Source organism: Vicia villosa, unplaced genomic scaffold (genome assembly GCF_029867415.1).
Source record: "Vicia villosa cultivar HV-30 ecotype Madison, WI unplaced genomic scaffold, Vvil1.0 ctg.001336F_1_1, whole genome shotgun sequence".
In the NCBI taxonomy this organism is placed as follows: domain Eukaryota; kingdom Viridiplantae; phylum Streptophyta; class Magnoliopsida; order Fabales; family Fabaceae; genus Vicia; species Vicia villosa.
The window spans coordinates 445,526-461,851 of NW_026705579.1; the positions used below are offsets into that span (position 1 = coordinate 445,526).

General features: G+C 38.1%; 1 long non-coding RNA gene across 3 annotated transcripts; it reads left to right on the forward strand.

Annotated features, from left to right (window-relative positions):
- Positions 1-354: 354 nt before the first annotated feature.
- LOC131634706 (uncharacterized) lies at positions 355-3,271 on the forward strand. 3 transcript variants are annotated; one of them, XR_009293633.1, is made up of 5 exons: positions 355-808; positions 1,689-1,919; positions 2,078-2,136; positions 2,545-2,646; positions 2,894-3,271. It is a non-coding gene; the product is annotated as an uncharacterized LOC131634706 (long non-coding RNA). The 3 variants fall into 3 exon arrangements; XR_009293632.1 differs by having other exon boundaries at positions 1,689-1,897; XR_009293631.1 differs by having other exon boundaries at positions 1,689-1,862.
- Positions 3,272-16,326: the final 13,055 nt, after the last annotated feature.

Genomic DNA, 16,326 nt, shown 5'->3' on the forward strand with positions numbered 1-16,326 from the left:
ACCTAGAGTTTATTAGGAAAATGACTAATATATTTCTTTTTATGGAATTTTATTAAAAGAAAATTAACAATAGAAAAAAACTAAAAAAAACCTAAATTCTTACAAGAGAAATATGTGAACAGGGGGGTGAAAACTGAATCAGGGTGTGAGTCATTAAATTGGACACAGGCCCAGGTATTGGCCCAAACGCAATTATTTTGTTACAATTTTTCAGCACACCAAAATGGTGCGCATGGGCCTAGAGGGGTGGTGATTAGCAATTCGGTGCCAAGGCCCAAGGGTTTGTTTTCAGATTTTTGTTCATCATGATATTATTGTCATTTTTTTTAAAAGAAAAATCAAAGGAAAAGAAGATGAAAACGGTGCGTTTTGGTTTGGATAGAGTCAAGTTTGTGGCGATTCAGATTCCCATCTCTCAACCTCAATTTCTTCCCTCTCTCGAACAAAACCTCCCTCACCGGGATTCGCTCCGCCGTGCCGGAGGCGACGGAGCTTGGCCAAATCTGGAAATTATGACCTCGCTACAAACCTCTCTTCATCCTCTATCAGAATCTCGCATCGATTTCGCCTGAAAGAGGCTCCCTCATCCCAAATCGAGAGAGGGATTACAAACCCTAGTTTGTGCAAACCTCCCTAATAGAGCGGAGTTTGAGCTATTTGCGAGCGATTAGCAAGGGAACGTGACAAACAATATGGAACAACACTAAAGCAGGGTAGAATTGGAAGTTCGACGCGACTTGCCTACCAAAGAAGTTCCGGTGACTCTTCGACGGCTGGCGAAATAAACGCGAGGAATACTTCAATTCAGGTAATTTTCTGGTACTCTTCTCTACCTTCCTTAAGCTTCTTCTTCTTCTTCTATTTCATTTTTCAGCGTGATGTTGTTGATTGCGTGTGTGCGAGTGTCATGAGATCAACGCGTTTTGAGAGAATGCCGAGGGAGGTGATGGAAATTAGGCTTAGCACACCCTCGTTCAGAGTTCAAAGGTGGAACTCTGATGAAGGTCGGTGATTGTGCTTTGGTGAGAGTGGAGAAGGTGTGGTTGCAGAAAGTGAGCCGAGAGAAGATGAAGATGAAGATGAATGAAGTGATGCGTAGAGGGAGAAGAATGGCGTGGAGAAAGTGGTGAACGTGAAAGTTTGAATTATGGAGGGAAGGGAGATTATATAGAGGAGGTGATGAGCTAGGTTCGGTTGAGTGTGAGGCTTGGGATTAGGTTCAGATTCTGTTAGGTGAGGTTAGGAGATTGCTGACTAGGATTGGAGATTGTTATAGGGAGGTTTCGGTTCAGTTAGGGGTTGTTAATGTTAGTTACATGGTATGCTGAGTTGGCACAGTTGATTGAAGGTTATTTAAGGGCTTTGGTTACAAATCTGAAAGTTTGTTATGGTTAAAACAGTTAGGAGACAGTTAGATGAAAACTGAAGTCGGTTAGAGGTTGACAGTTAGGAAGTTAGTTAGTTATGTAACTGTTTTTTTGTTGAGGATTCTATTTTGGTTAGTTGAGGGTTATATGTTAGGACTAATTGATTGGTCATAGCTAATTCTGTTTTTGAATGCTAGGGTTTTTTCTGTTAGTAGAGTTAAAGAAAAGCTTCAAAGTCTGGTTCTGGCTGTTTTGGATGTTGGTTTGATTTGGTAAAGTACGACCCTGTATATTGCTGATTTTGTATGTATGTTTATGCAGGTTTGGTTTTGATAGTTTTGGAAATGGCTTTTCAACTGGATCTGACTCGGCTGCGAACTAAGCTCGAGTGTGAACTGGAATGCTGAATGCTAGCATGGAATTTATTGGCAAACTATGATGTGGAAATTCATAATGTGACTCGGTGTTAACTTGATGCAGTGCTACAATTTATGTGTTAAGTGGTGGACTGTTAGAAAATTTGTTGAGATGTTAGGCCTTTTTCTTTGAATTGTATGTACATGTTTGTGTGTGGATTTGATGGTGGATTATTTTTAGATTTTCTTGTGCGCTGCAGTGTGTTAAATGTTGGAATTCATGGCTGCTAGTTTAAGTATGTATGGGATGGCTAGTGATGAAAACTGAACTCCTTCGTTTTCTTTGTATTGCAGGGTTGTTGTATGTATAAAGTACATGGATGAACTGAGATGTTTGCATTGAATGATGACAGGTAGTGTTCATTGTATGCAGAGCTGATTGATTTTTGAATGGTATAGGGGTTGTGTAGATTGGTTTAGTGTGATTGAATCGGTTCAAAACTTTAATGCAGCAAGTTTTCTTTTCTGAGTGAGATAATTTTGTGATGCAGGTTCTCTGATGAATTTGGTATTGGTTTTGTGTGTGTGTGTGTGTTAATTTTGTTTGAATTTGATTATGTAGGTCTTTTGTATAAGACTTCTTTTTTCTCTGGTTTTAGTAATGCGCAGCAAGTTTGGAACTGTGTATGAAATGTATGGTTTGAATTGAGTCAGTAAAGGGTTAACTGAGAATGATGTTAGGATTGTTTTTGGGTTCAAAATGCAGGTGTTGTTTTCTTTTTCTGATTTGATATGAATTTTTGTGGTTGTTTATTATGCAGGTTTCATGAAGAAAAAGTGGAGAGGTTAAAGCTTGATTTTGGTACTGAGTTTGAAGATGAAGAGTGGTTTGTTAGAAATGTTAGCTTGAAAGTGCATTGGCAGTAAGTTGTTTTTGGGTTTGAATGGTTCTTGAATATAGGTGTGACTGCTATAGTTTCTTTTTTTTTGTTGCAGAATTGTCTTTATTTTTGGATGAGGGTTAAAATTTCTGCTCTGGTTCAGTGATGCTGTTAGAATAGTTTCTGATAACTATTGGACTGTTATGGCTTAGTTTATGGAACTGTTTTGAATGAAAATAGCTCTGTGACATGGTTTGAATGTGTATTGAACTGTTTTTGGGTTTTAAAGTGCAGGGGCATCCTGAACTCAAAGGGAACACTTGAGAGATTCATCACTCAAAGGAGATCCTACTGGATCCTTCCCTGTTCTGAGGCAGCAGCACTTCCATTTATATATATATATATATATATATATATATATATATATATATATATATATATATATATATATATATATATATATATATATATATATATATATATATATATATATATATATATTTTGATGTAATTTCAGTTTCTTTCTCTTTTCAATGTACATGTACTTTGATGAACCCTGGATGTAATTTGGCCTTGAGAATGTATTATATTTGAAACCTGTAATGAGACTTGAGCTTGAACCATGTAATGTTCCTTTTCTTCAGAATGAATTTTGACTTTGGTGTCATTTACTTCTCCCAATGCATGAACGCGAAAAAAGAATCGCACCTTAATCTTCAAATAGGCAGTTGACCTAATATCTTGCAATAGAATAAGCGAACTTTGACCAATGGTTTGTTATACAAATGATCCAATATTCCAACTTCAAATGATTGTAAGAATCACATGACATAAATTTCAAATGAGGATGAGAGAAAATGGGACCCTAAGGTTGGAATATACCACCCCAAGGTCACATAAACCCGACAAACGAATCCATGCTTGGGAAATAAATTTCAATTCGGCGAAACTCTTGACTATCACAAGATTAGGGAAATAAACCCTGGATCAAGAACCCCTTGTAACAGGAAACCATTTGAACACATGCCTTTCAAAAGACTAAGCCAACCACAATCCTAAATGCAGGATATCCTTTTTGAGGAAATAAATAACCTTGTTCCAAAATCTATGTGAGTCTTCAATTTGCTCCATGATTATTGATCTCATGCTTTTAGATGTTTTAGTTAATGAATGAATGCATATGTTGGATGACCTAATGGAGAGTATGTACATGAAATGCAAAGTCTAAGCCAGTTAGAAATAAAGGGGTAGGACAAATTTGGGGTATGACAATGGGTACCTGAAAAATTAGCGAAAATTGATATATGGAGAAACGGAAAAAGATTACCGTCATTGTGTAAGGGGCGAAAAACGGCCCAACTTTTGTGAAAGAAGAAGTGGATTCGGAGCTTTGATGATGGAGAAAAGTGAGGTTGAAGATGGATGGAGATATGGAGGTTTGGTGGAGAATAGGGTTTTTGGGAGGAAGAAGATGAAGATGCTGAGTTGTTTAGAATAAATGAGTGTTTTAAAATGCGTGGAGCCCACTAACATTCAGAATTTCTCCCAAAATCCTTTTTTTTCAAGTCTGCGCACAGACACACGGGCCGTGCGCCCACGCACGGGTGGCCGTGTGTCGCCTCTGGTTTTTGTGTGGAATAAGGTTCCAAATCAGCACGGTCGGCCGTGCTTCGCCCCTGTTTTTTGTATGGGGTTTTTTTCAAGACTTCGCACGGGCCGTGTGCCTAAGCACGGGCGGCCATGCTTGTGCGTGTTGTTGTACTCCTCTTCTTAATTTCTTCATTCCTCTCTTTGCAATTTTTCCTCTTTGTGATTTCCACTTCCCACTCCTGCATAAAACATACAAACACACTAACAAAACAAAAGGAAAAGTATTAGTAAACCCGTGGGTTGCCTCCCACAAAGCGCTGCGTTTAACGTCGCATGGCTCGACGGTCGCTCATCTCATCATGCGAGACGAACCTGTTCGAGTGTGACAGCTCCTTTTGTCCAGGATTGTATGGTTTCAACCTTTGGCCATTCACCTTGAAGGTGTCTCCATTGTTATTATTCCTGAGCTCAATAGCCCCATTAGGGAATACCTTGTGCACTACAAAAGGTCCAGACCATCTTGACTTTAACTTCCCAGGAAATAATTTTAATCTGGAGTTAAACAACAACACCAGTTGCCCTTCCCAAAATTCTTTCTTCTGAATCTTTTGATCATGCCATTTCTTTGTTGTTTCTTTATAAATTTTGGCATTCTCATAGGATTGATTCCGGAATTCTTCTAATTCATGGAGTTGAAGAATTCGGAACTCTCCAGCTTTCACAATATCATAATTAAGGAATTTGGTGGCCCAAAACGCCTTGTGCTCAAGTTCGAGTGGTAGATGGCATGCTTTACCATAAACCAATTGATACGGAGACATACCTATAGGAGTTTTGAATGATGTTTTGTATGCCCATAGTGCATCTTCAAGCTTAAGAGACCAATCCTTTCTCGAAGCGCTGACAGTCTTTTTGAGAATCTGCTTGATTTGTCTGTTCAAAACCTCTACTTGACCACTGGTCTGAGGATGATAAGCAGTTGCAATCTTGTGCTTAACATTGTACTTCTTCAGCAGATTCTCCATCAACTTGTTCAAGAAATGTGTGCCTTCATCGCTTATGAGTGCTCTAGGAACCCCAAATCTTTAGAAAATATTGTTTTTGAGGAAGTCCACTACCACCCTAGCGTCATTTGTAGGTAGAGCTACTGCTTCAACCCACATAGAAACGTAATCGACAGCTACAAGAATGTAGTTCTTCCCAAAGGATGGTGGGAAAGGTCCCATGAAATCAATCCCCCACACATCAAACAATTCCACTTCAAGTATACCCTTCTGCGGCATCTGATTCCTTTTTGAAATATTCCCCGTTCTCTGACACTTATCGCATTCTTTCACAATACTTTGGGCGTCTTTGAATAACGTGGGCCAATATAAACCAGATTGTAATACTTTTGCAGTCGTTCTATCACCACTAAAATGTCCTCCATATTCGGAGTCATGGCATGCTTTTAGCACATCCCGTTGTTCCTCCTTGGGTACACATCTTCTGATTAATCCATCGAGACTCTTCTTGTATAAGAACGGGTCATCCCACAAGTAGAACCTGCAATCATGTAAAAACTTTTTCTACGGTTATAGTCAAAATCATCAGGGATAATACCACCTACCAAATAATTCGCATAGTCGGTGAACCAAGGTACACCAATAATAGCGAGGATGTGTTCATCTGCGAACTCATCCTTTATTGGGCGTGTGGCTTCTGTCTCTTCAATAGGTGACATTCTAGACAAGTGATCGGCCACAGTGTTCTCAGACCCTTTCTTGTCACGAATTTCTACATCAAACTCTTGAAGGAGTAAGATCCACCTTAGCAGTCTTGGCTTAGAGTCCTGTTTAGCAAAAAGATACTTCAAGGCAGCATGGTCAGTATAAACAATGACTCTAGAACCCAACAGATATTGCCTGAATTTATCAAAGGCATAAACAACCGCTAACAACTCCTTTTCAGTAGTTGCATAGTTCATCTGTGCAGGGTTCAACACATGACTAGCGTAGTAAATAACATGTAACAATTTTTCTCTACGCTGTCCCAGAACTGCCCCCACTGCAATATCACTTGCATCACACATGATCTCAAAAGGTAGAGACCAATTCGGGACTACAACAATTGGTGCCGACACTAATTTTTGCTTTAGTGTATCAAATGCTACGGCACATTCTTTGTCAAAAATAAAAGCTTTGTCCTTAACTAAAAGTGTAGTTAAAGGTTTTTCTATTTTTGAGAAGTCTCTTATGAACCTACGGTAAAAACCCGCATGCGCTAAGAAACTTCAGATACCTTTTTCATTCAGGGGGGGAGGCAATTCTGCAATGACTTCTATTTTGGCTTGATCAACTTCTATTCCTTTATGAGAAATTTTGTGGCCCAAGACTATACCTTCACGCACCATGAAGTGACACTTCTCCCAGTTGAGGATTAAGTTGGTCTGTTGGCATCTTTCTAAAACAAGAGCAAGGTTAGTTAATCAATTATCAAAAGACTTACCGAAAACCAAGAAATCATCCATGAATACTTCCATATGCTTCTCAAGCATATCGGAAAAAATAGACTGCATGCATCTTTGAAATGTGGCTGGGGCATTACATAACCCGAATGGAATTCTTCTGTAAGCAAAAATACCAAAAGGGCATGTAAATGCGGTCTTCTCTTGGTCTTCAGGTGCAACAACTATCTGATTGTACCCTGAGTAGCCATCGAGGAAACAATAATAGTCATGACCTGCTAACCTTTCTAACATATGGTCGATGAAAGGCAACGGGAAGTGATCTTTTCTTGTTGCCAGATTCAGTCTTCGGTAGTCAATACAGACTCTCCACCCTGTAACTGTCCTTGTGGGAATCAACTCATTCTTTTCATTCTAACAACGGTAGTTCCACCTTTCTTTGGCACCACATGAACTGGACTCACCCATGAACTGTCAGATATTGGGTAGATCATCCCAGCGTCTAAAAGTTTTACCACCTCCTTTCTAACCACTTCCTTCATCGCTGGATTGAGTCGTCGTTGAGGCTGGACAACTGGTTTGTGATCATCCTCCATGAGGATTTTGTGCATGCAAATTGTTGGACTTATTCCTTTCAACTCTTCAATGGACCATCCAAGAGCGCTTTTATGCTTTTTAAGCACTTTGACTAGTTTATCTTCTTGAAGGAATTCAAGGTGAGAACTTATGATGGCCGGGCATTTACTCTCAGTATCTAAAAAGACATATTTGAGGTTCTCCGGTAATTGTTTTAGTTCAGCCCCCTTCTTTGGTTCATCTTTACTTTCCTCCACTAACGGTTGCCTTAGCTTCTCCCATCGGTTTTGGCGAGGATTTTTGACAAATGATGTTTTTTCCATCATGGCTAGAACTTCACTATCTTTTTCATAAATTGCCTCTTCTTCTCCAAAGATTGATAAGCTCAAAACTCTCTCCAACGGTAATTGTTGTGTTGTCAAAGAATTTCCTTCATCACAAATTTGATCAATTACCTCAATGTGTTGACTTGTGGCAATGTCATCTTTGTACTTCATGGTGTTTCGCACATCAATCTTTAATTCCTCATCATAAACTTTCAAGGTCATTGTACCTTCCTCTATGTCGATCAAACATCTCCCGGTCTCTAAAAATGGTCTCCCCAAAATGATAGGTATCTCTTCATCTTCGGGCATCTCTAGAATAACAAAATCTACAAGGAATACGAACTTGTCGATTTTCACCAACACGTCTTCTACCACTCCGTATGGTCTTTTCACCGATTGGTCGGCAAACTGAAGTGTCATTCGTGTATCTTGTACTTTACCTATCCCCAATCTTTTGTAGATGGATAATGGCATAAGACTTACACTTGCTCCCAAATCAATAAGAGCTTTCTTGAAAGACCTATCACCAAAGGTGCATGGAATAGTTACTGAACCTCGATCTTTCTTTTTAACCGGAATCTTCATGCCCTGCAAAATAGCACTACAAGTTTCAGTTAGAATAATCGGATCACTCTCAATGGTCCGCTTCTTTGAGATAATATCTTTCATGAACTTTGCATAGGTTGGCATTTGCTTAAGTGCCTCTAAGAAGGGAATGTTCAGTTCAAGCTTCTTGAACATCTCTAAGAACTTCTCAAAATTCTTCTCATGTTGTTCTTTCTTCTTATTTCTTGTGGGGAAAGGGAGTTTAACCGTCGGTTTAGGTGTAACCACTTTTTCTTTTACCACCCTTTCATCCCCCTTGACCTCTTGACTTACAACCTCATTCTCTTTAATCTCTACATCCACTTCAATCAACATATCTTCCTCGTCAGAATTCTTCTCATGTTTGTCATTGGATTTATTGCTTCTGGTAGTCACAGTGTTCACATGATTGTTGTCTCTGGGATTTGTAATCGTGGCACTTGGTAGAGCCCCCTGTGGTTGAGTGTTGGTCATTTGTTGTGCAATCTGACTCATTTGAATTTCCAGATTTTTGATTGATGCTCCTGTGTTCCTCAGATTGCTCCTTGTTTCTTCTTGGAATTGAGAATTTTGAGCTGCCATTTTTTCAATAGCGATCTCCCAATCTGCTTTCTTCGGTACCTGTTGTTGAAATTGTTGAGGCGCTTGAGATTGGAACTGTTGCGGGTGGTGTTGAAATTGTTATTGGTAAGGAAGTTGTTGTTGAGGAGGTCTATATTGTTGTGACTGAGCTGGAGATTGAAATTGGGTTGGTCCTTGCTTTTGAATGTTTCCTTGTTGGTCCTTCCAGGCGAAATTAGGATGAGTTTTCCAACCCGGATTATATGTATTGGCATATGGATTATTTTGCCTCAACATATGAATCTGCTCCACCTGTTCTTGCGTTGCCACACAATGCATCGCAAAATGCGGTCCACTACATATTTCACAAACAACTGAGGCGACTGGCTCAACTTGTGCTACTTTCTGTTCACTTATATTCATCTTCTTCAATCTTCTTTCTACTTCAGCCGCAATTTGTTCTTCCATTTTAACTAACTGATCAGTAAGCTTCAAATCAATTTTTCCTTCCTGTTGGCTCATTGCACGGTCATATAACTCAATGTGCTCATTAGCGGCAATAGCTTCTATGATTCTCTTGATACCAGTGGCTGTTGAAAAATTAGTTGAGCCACCGGCAACAGTGTCAATAAGCTGTTTTGCCTTAAGTCGGAGACCATTAACAAAAGTCTGCATTTGCTCGGTTAGGTCCATGTTATGAGTAGGACAAGCAACCAAACACCTCTTGAACCTTTTATATGCATCTCCCAACGATTCCCCTTCTTTCTGCTTGAAATTTACAATATCATATCTTTTTCTAATGAAGACTATAGCAGGGAAATACTCATTCAAGAAGGCGGTTTCCATTTGTTCCCATGTTGTGATGCTTCCAATTGGAAGTGAGTAAAACCATTCTTCCGCATCTTCGGATAAAGTAAATGGGAACATCACAAGTCTCTTGTCTTCTTCAGAATGGCCTTCTATTTTTAATGATGTTGTTGTGGTGAGGAATCTCTGTAAATGCTTATTTGCATCTTCATTGATTCTTCCAGCAAAGGGCTTGCTTTCTAACTGACGGATAGTGGAAGGATGTAGTTGGAAGTGTGCCACGTTAACCGGTTGATTTACTATGGTCATTCTTCCAAGCGGTGCATTAGCCCTTCCATAATAACCTAAAAGTCTCTCTGGAGGAGGTGGATCAGCTGCCAAAGTTTCAGGCTCAGAATCTGACTGCTCGGACTGAATAGATATTACTTCTTCGTCTTCTGATTCTGAAACTACAGGTGATTCTTCTTTCGATGCCTGAGTTTTCCGCTTAATTTCTAAGAGTCGTGCTCTTAATAATCTTTCGGGTTCTGCGTCAAAAAGAAGTTCAGCTGAGGCCTTACCTCGCATACAAGATTAGACAGTTATTAGTTGGGAGTAAACAATAAAAAATAAATAAGTAAGTAAAAATCAAATTTTTGCAAAAGAAATAAAATTTTAATTGCGGAGCAATAAAATTTTAATTGATTGAATAATAACTTATATTTTGGCAATCCCCGGCAACGGCGTCAAAAACCTGATCGGAAAAATAGCAAGTGTACTATCTTCACTGATGTAGTAATAATGGGTTTTACCCCAAGTATCGATCACGAGGATTGCGTGGGAAATACAAATTATTGTAACCAATCAATTAAACAAAATAGCATAGGAGTGTTTCTTTTGTTATAATGAATTAAGTAAATTAAACTAAATAAGCTGAAATTAAAATGGACTTTTGTGTATAAATTAAGAATAATGCCAAGCTAGGTGTATGATTTGCCTTATAATGACTCTGTAAAAAGATCTCTTCAACAAGTTCATGCGATGCAACTATTTGTTCTTAAGGATGTTTTCCTAAGTCCTTAGTGAAAACCTTTTGGTTTGCAACCCTATTGCCTAAGTCCTTAGAAACAAAGGTTTGTGAACCAAAGATAAAAATAATCAAGAATATTCAAATAACCTTACGGTATCCCTAGTCCTAGGTGATATCTCAGATTCAATTGTTTAAAAACCTTAACAATGATATCTCAGATTCAATTGTTTAAAAACCTTAACAATCATAGTCCTACAAATTGTTAACCGTAGATCGATCTTTGTTTGTCCAACAAAGAAAGCATAACAACATTAGACAATTAAATTGCAAAACATGAATACTTGATTAAAGAAATACGTAGATCATAGTCATTACAATTAAAATCAGGGACACCCCCTGGCATTGGGGGGTTTAGCCTCTCATAGTATTCAAGAAACCAAAATCAAAAAGTTTAGACATTTACAAAGATTAGGAGAACTCTGATCTTCAATGGAGTCCACCGTTGAATCTCTTCGTCTTCCAAAACCTTGATAAATCTATCTTTCCATCTTTTGGAATTCTTTCGTACGATCAAAAGTGTTCTCAAATAACTTAAAACAATAACCTAAATAGTCTCCATACAAGCCTTTAGCAGTACAAAGTCAAAAGTGCCCCTGGGATAAGTTTGAGTGTCACAAAACTCAAATATTGGTCATTCACGCGCCTGCCAACACGGGCCGTGCTCAGGCACACGGACGGCCGTGTTGGCCCCCTGGAAATCCTATTGGAAGAATGCTGCCTACCAACACGGGCCGTGCTCAGGCACACGGACGGCTGTGTTGGCTCCCTGGAATTTATATGGGCTTTGCTCTGAGTTCTGACACGGGCCGTGTGCTTAAGCACGGCCGACCGTGTTTGACCCCGGACTTGTGATTTTTCATCTTTCTCTTTCCCCTCCTTCTTCCTTGTTGCTTGGACACTCAAGATGCCTTGTCCAAACCTGAAACTTGTACACAACTAACCAAACGGCATAAAAACATCTAGAACTTAAATAAATAAATAAATCCTACAATGAAATGAACAATCAAATAAAATGCAAGAACTTAAGCATTTTTCCACGAAACTCACACCAAAGTGTTACCGAATTGATAAATATGGACCGAATGCATGATGCAAATTACATGAAAATGGTTACCGATCATTAGCCGCTGTCACTCCTGTGCAAGTTCAAGTTCCTCAACCTCAGGTTGCTAATCAGAACCGCGATAGGACTCACTTTGATCCTTTTCCTATGACTTATACTGAACTGTGTCCTGCTTTGGTCCATAAAGGGTTGATTACAGCAAGAGCTATGCCTCCTCCTCGAAACCCTCCCTCAAAAGGATTCCGACCTGATCTTCATTGTGAATTACATCAGGGTGGGGCTGGTCATGATTTGGAAAACTGTTATTCTTTGAAGACTAGAGTTCAAGAGTTGGTGAGATCAAAGATGCTCTCTTTCAAGGATGTTGGTCCCAATGTTGTCACCAATCCTTTACCAGATCAGAGTGGCTGAAAACAAGTCAAAGCCCAATTTTCCTAAAGCCAAGTGTTTCAGACGAGATAGCTCATCTTTGTTGCTAATTAGTCACTAGGCCTTGTTTCTGTACTGTTCGTATTTCCTTTATTGTGTTGTTTGCTTTTAGACTTTGTTTGTTTTTGAATGGTGATTTTAATTAAATGAGCATTGCATATTTTGAATTCATTAACATCCACTGTGTTTATGTTTATACCTTCTTTTACAAAACTTTTTCTTCCATTTGCTTTCTCTATCAAACTTGTGTTTTATGCAAAGATTGGAGGGAGGATCATGACAACGAAATACCCAAGTTGTTGAACTGTATGCTTTCAAATAAAACTCTGCTGATGATGTACATGCATTGTTTCAATTCCCAAACACTGGAGAAATAAGGAAGTTAATCCCTTGTCAACCCCTCTGGCCTTCGAAGTTGGTGTTTCTTTCTGTACGAAAAAACCCGCATTTTTAACCTGGGGCAGGGTAGTTCTCAGTTAATTCAAGAGAATCATTCAGTACACATTTCAACAAAGGTTTCAATCACAAGCGTTCCTCCGCACACATCAAAGAAGTGCTGGAGATGTCAATCAAAAGCCAATGATGGTTCATTAATCATTAAGCAAGGCAGTCACTATCTTTCAAAAAAAATATGTATCAAAATATATATATATATATATATATATATATATATACAAAGAAAAGCATGCTAAGTCAAAAATCCAAAAGATGACTTAGGCAAAAATAAAGGCATCTCGCTGACTGTAAGTTCAAAGTAAAGAGTTTAGGCAAAAGTTAGGGATATCAAAAGAAAAAGATGAAAAAAGGGAAGTCAATAAATTCCTGAACAACACAATGTTGTGACTACCAAAAGGAAGAAGTGGCTGCCATCTCAAAAATTCTCTTTGCTTGTGAACTATCATCATTATCAAAGGTGCAATTCCAGAAGTCTCTTGGAACCTGAATGCATAAGTTGAACTAATTGAGTTTTAGGACTGGAGATCATCACGAAGTTGGGGTGGGTACAATCAAATTTTGAGCCTTATATCCTTTGTTTCTTAAATCGTGAACCAGGCCACATTACAACCTTTAAAAGACCTAATTGAAGCAAGGTTTGTTTGAAAGCATACTACAACAAGGTTGCGTAAGCTGACTCCCATGAGATTTGCCAATCATTTGTTTTGATACCATATCTTTGCTTTATCTTTCACTTTGAATGTCTTAACCTTTATGTTTTGACCAATGATTCCATTTGCTGTACATATACAACATCTTTCCAATATTGATTTTGATTTCAAAAATATGTTTTGAGCATTGCATTAAAATTACCATTCTTGAATGAACATTTTATTTGCAAGTAAGCACTCATCTTTCAGGAAGTTCAAACAGTCGAGAAACTTGATCAGTGATCCTATCAGGGGCACGTTACTTCAAGATCCTGTTGTTTAGATGTTCAGTCAAGTTTTGTTGATCAGAATATCATTTCAAAACTTATTCTGGGGCAAGCCGTCCCAACACTCATTTTAGGGCTGAAGCCATTATCAGTTAATCCCCAGTACAGTTCAACTGAATCCATGATCATTTAACTTGCAACAATCAGCCAATCATGGACAATCTTCTTCAGCAATCTTCAAGCACAGTTTATTAGTCCTTCCCAAAAGGATCATCATTTTGATACAGTTACCAGTGTAATAGAAGTATGTTCAAGCATTTTTCCCCCAAGCAGAGTTTGCAGAGTTCTCGTGTTGAGGAATCATAGTTCCAATCTTGCCTCATAAAAGAGTCTACCTCAGTTGTCACAAACAATTGCATTGCATTTATCATATATCATGCATAGAAAGATTCAACATCATGCATTGAAACAAATTTCATACTCATTTGCATTTTCTGAGGTCTTGTTGTTATCAACATCTTACCTTGAGATCAAAGTCCAACTCACTTGGCACCTATCCAAAATAGATACTTGTTTGTCTTCTCCGTCTAGTGCTATTCCTAGATGTCTCATTTCTTCTTTCAGTGCAATTCCTGAAAGATGTTTCTTATCTCTTTTATCTTTCAGTGCCATTCCTGAAAGATGTTTCTCACCTTATTCAGTGCCATTCCTGTATATCGTGATTTTCTCACTTTATTCAGTGCCATTCTTGGATATTGTGATTTCTTACCTCATTCAGTGCCATTCCTGAGTGTTGTGATTCTTCTTTCTTTCAGTGCCATTCCTGAAAGATGTTTCTCACCTTATTCAGTGCCATTCCTGGATATCGTGATTTTCTCACCTCATTCAGTGTCGTTCCTAAATGTTGTTGACTCTATGTTACTACTTTCAGTGCCATTCTTGAAGGACCATTCAGATCACTTTATCTGGTGCCATTCCTGGATATCGTTTTCTCACTTCATTCAATGCTATTCTCGGATGTTGTGATCTTCACTTTATTCACTGCTATTCTTGAATATCGTGATCCTTTTATCTGGTGCCATTCCTGGATCTCATTTTCTCACTTTATTCAATGCTATTCTCGGATGTTGTGATCTTCACTTTATTCACTGCTATTCTTGAATATCGTGATTCCTTTATTCAGTGCCATTCCTGGATATCATTTTCTCACTTCATTCAATGCTATTCTCGGATGTCGTGATCTTCACTTTATTCACTTCTATTCTTGAATATCGTGATCCTTTATATCTAGTGCCATTCTTTGACGTCCTTTCCAAATTCAGTCATGTTTTACTCTTGGGAGCTTCTGTTTACTATCTCTTTCTCCTGTGAAGTCCAAGTTTTATTCCTGGATAACACATACCTTTTCCCCAGTGGAATCCTTTCTTATCTCCCCAGTGGTGTCTTGTTCATCATATGCATTCATTACACATTGCATTGCATCTTAGGTTCAAAAATTGTGTGTTTTTATATTTAAGTCTCTTCAATCTTGTCAAAACGAAGATTTACAATTTCCATATCTCCGGATCGAAGAAACTTAAATAGGGGCATCTATCATACACCAATTTTTGACCCTAAGATCATACATCAATTGCATTTTAATCATCAATCAAGAGTACTATTGTGAAGTTCTATTCTTGATGTTGTGCTTATCTCTGAGGGGAATCATCAAGCACTTTTAGCTTTTTATTTGTTTTATACTAACCAAAATCCAAAAATATGTATTTTGTCTCTTTTGTTTATATTTTACAGGTAAAAGATCGGGCAAAAATCAAAACAGTGCAAGAAAACAATTTTTGGAAATTTGAAGGTGGATATCGATTTCCTACAGAGGTAAATCGATTTCCTGGGGTGAAAATTCAAAAAATTAAGGAGGGAAGCATGACATCATTTTGGCACCAATTTTCTTTGATCATTTTTGTCATTTTACCAATTTTTCACCTCACCAAAATTAATTCCCTTCATTAAACCCCATTTTACCATTTAAACACCAATTAAACACAAGTTAATTACCAAATGCAAAAAGACCAAATTGCCACTACTCTTGTTCCCATCCTATAAATAGAGATCTCTACTCTCTCATTTCTGAAGCTTGGAGAGCCAAAAAATTGCTTGCAAATTCATTTATCACCTTTTCCAAAACCCTCACCCAAAGTTCATTTTCATAGAATTAGTGAGATTCACATTGAATCTTACTAGTTTTGAACTAAACCTCCTACATTTCTCTCTTTTCTTTGTTTGTTCATCTCCAATTTTGAAGGATCTACACACTTTGTGCTTGTTCTTGAAGCTATTTCAACATTTGATTCAAGAATTAGTAAATTCCTAAACTCTAAGATGTAGATCTTTGTTGCTTGTGTTCAATGCATATTTGATGCTATATTGGTCCTATTTGACGGTGAATTGATGGAAAATTCGTGCTTCAATTGATATGTGATCATAAGGTTTTGTATGTTTGCTTAAGTCAAGTTTTATGCTTCCTAATGCTGATTTTTTGAAAGCTGCGTGCAGGAATTGATTTTCCTCTGTAGGAAATCTATTTCCACCTTGTTTTTATGCCAATTTTGAACTCTGCACTCAGGAAATCGATTTCCTACAGAGGTAAATCGATTTCCAGTGAGGTAGAATGCTTGTTTTTGCTATTTTTGACTTGTTTTTGGTTCTAACTCTTCTTCTACTCCATTCTTTTGATATTTTCTTTGAATCACAAGTTAGAGGCCTAATTTCTCTCTAATTTCAATGGACTTAGGGCGTCAATAGGATGAGAATCCAAATCCGCAAAATTAAGTGATTGAAATTATGGATGAAAGGAGATTTTAATGTGGTTCCATCTTTTGCTTCTTTTTATTTTGATCGATG